At 76.8% G+C, this 2,500-nt stretch overlaps 1 non-coding gene across 1 annotated transcript; it reads left to right on the top strand.

Moving 5' to 3' along the window:
* The first annotated feature begins 1,067 nt into the window (after positions 1-1,067).
* On the top strand, positions 1,068-1,220 carry LOC140265028 (5.8S ribosomal RNA). The gene has a single exon (XR_011906197.1). It is a non-coding gene; the product is annotated as a 5.8S ribosomal RNA (ribosomal RNA).
* The last annotated feature ends 1,280 nt before the right edge of the window (positions 1,221-2,500 follow it).

The raw sequence follows: 2,500 nt of genomic DNA, 5'->3' as shown, positions 1-2,500 counted from the left end.
GGGCCCGGGCCGGGGAGGGGGCCGTCCCGTCCCCCCTCTCCGCGGCGTCGGCCTCGGGCGGAGAAGCCCGGTGCGGCGCGGGCGCGCGCGCGCTCGCTCGCCCCGGCGCCCGCCTCGCCCCGAGCGGCGTCGGCGGCCCCGCTCCGGCGGGCCCGTCCGTCCTTCCGTCCGTCCGGCGCGCGTCCGCCGCCTCGGCGCCCGCTTCCCCTCGCTCGCCCCTTGGAGCCCCGGGGTGGGTCCGCGCCGCCGTTCCCCTTCCCGGCGTCTCGCGCCGCGTCCTCTCGTCCGTCCCCGCCGCCGCCGCGCTCCCACCGCGCCTTCGCCCTCGGCCTCGCCGGCCGCGCCGGTCGTGCGAGCGGGAGGTCCGGCGTGGGGCGTCCCGCAGCCGGTCTCCGCGCGGAGGCGCGGGGAGCGGGCGCCGCTCCCAGATCCGTCCCCGTCCCGCCCCGCCGCCGGTCGCGCGTCCGCTGCGGGCGCGCCGCCAGGGCGAGCGAGAGGAGGAGGCGGCCGGCGGTCGAGGGCCGGGAGCGGAAGGCGAGAGGCGTCGGGGGGCGCTTCGGCGCGCGCGGCTCCCCCGCGGGCCGCGGGGCACGGAGGAAGGGGGGGCCGAGGCGGGCAAGGGCGCGCCGCCGGGCGGGCGTGCGGGCGGGCGGTCCGTCGCGGGCGCGGGCCGGCGGCGTCGCCGGCGCGTCGGCGGGGCTCGGGCCGGGGCAGCCGCGCGCCGCTCCGCGCGCCGTCCCGCGGCTCTCTCCTCTCGGGCCGAAGCCGGGCCGGGCGCCTGGTCCGTCCCCGAAGCGAGACAGGGTCGTTTCCCCAGGTCGGGAGCGAGGGCTCCCCGCCCTTCTCGTTCGGTGGCGTTCTTGTTTTTTCCCACCCTCGTTTCGTTGCGTGCTCGTTGCCGGTCAGCGGAGGCGACGCTCGTCCGCCCCGCGGCCGTCCCGGCGTCGGGGCGCGCCGCGGGTGCGGGGCGAGCCAGCCGCCTTCCCTTCGGGGAAGGCGCGCGAGAGAGAGAGAGAGAGAGAAGGAGGGCCACCCCGCGCGCGCGGGGGCGGTGCCGAAAGTCAGACAACTCTTAGCGGTGGATCACTCGGCTCGTGCGTCGATGAAGAACGCAGCTAGCTGCGAGAATTAATGTGAATTGCAGGACACATTGATCATCGACACTTCGAACGCACTTGCGGCCCCGGGTTCCTCCCGGGGCTACGCCTGCCTGAGCGTCGCTTGACGGTCAATCGCCGCCGTCCGCCGACGGCGGCCGCGCGGCGCGGCTGGGGCGCCTCGCAGGCCCGCGCGCCCGCGCCGGAGGCGGCGGTCCGCGCCGGGATCCCGTCCGTCCGTCCGCCCGCCCGGCCTCCCGCCTTCCCGCCTTCTGGCCGGGTCGGCGGTCGGTCGGTCCGGGCGCTCGGCGGCGGGTTTCCCCCCGGTCCCCGTCCGGCGGCGCGGCGCCGCGGGCCTTCGTCCCCCTAAGTGGAGACCCAGGTCGGGGAGCTCGCCCGCCGAGCGAGCGAGCTCCCCGCGCTCCCGGAGCGCCCGCTCTGGCCGAGCTCGTCCCCGCGGGTCGCCCGGGCTCCCTCCGTCGGGTCGCGCCGCGGGTCCGGTTCGTTCCGTGTCGTTCCGGCTCCGCGGCCCGGAGGGAAAGGGTCCGCGCCGTTCCCGGCCCCGCGCGCGGCTGCCTGCGGGTTGCGCCGCCGGCGTCGGCGGCGCGCCGTGCTGCCGCGCGCGCGGGTCCGGGGCGCGTCCGCCGCGATCCCTCCGGTCGTCGGTCCGTCGGCGCGAGCCCGGCGCGCGTCCCCGCGGGTCCGTCTCCGGCCGCCCTTCCTTCCGTCCGGGCGTCGTCGTCCTCGCGGGCGTCGGGGGAGCGCGTCCTGCGGGTCTCCGTCGGGGCGGGCGGGCGGGCGGGCGAGGGCCGTAGCCCGTCCGTCCGTCCGTCCGTCCTTCCGTCGGGGCCCGGCGCTGTATCGCGACCTCAGGTCAGACGTGGCGACCCGCTGAATTTAAGCATATTAGTCAGCGGAGGAAAAGAAACTAACGAGGATTCCCTCAGTAACGGCGAGTGAAGAGGGAAGAGCCCAGCGCCGAATCCCCGCCCCGCGGTGGGGCGCGGGAAGTGTGGCGTACGGAAGCCCCCATCCCCGGCGCCGCTCTCGGGGGGCCCAAGTCCTTGTGATCGAGGCCCATCCCGCGGACGGTGTGAGGCCGGTAGCGGCCCCCCGGCGCGCCGGGCCCGGGGCTTCTCGGAGTCGGGTTGCTTGGGAATGCAGCCCAAAGCGGGTGGTAAACTCCATCTAAGGCTAAATACGGGCACGAGACCGATAGCCAACAAGTACCGTAAGGGAAAGTTGAAAAGAACTTTGAAGAGAGAGTTCAAGAGGGCGTGAAACCGTTAAGAGGTAAACGGGTGGGGTCCGCGCAGTCGGCCCGGAGGATTCAACCCGGCGGGCCTCGGCCGGCCGGCGCGGGCGCCGCCGGATCCCCGCCTCCGCTCCCCCTCCGCCCCTCC

The sequence above is a fragment of the Excalfactoria chinensis genome, unplaced genomic scaffold (genome assembly GCF_039878825.1).
Source record: "Excalfactoria chinensis isolate bCotChi1 unplaced genomic scaffold, bCotChi1.hap2 Scaffold_393, whole genome shotgun sequence".
Taxonomy (NCBI): domain Eukaryota; kingdom Metazoa; phylum Chordata; class Aves; order Galliformes; family Phasianidae; genus Excalfactoria; species Excalfactoria chinensis.
The sequence above is the reverse complement of the archived record's forward strand: the minus strand, read 5'-3'. Positions and strand labels throughout refer to the sequence as shown.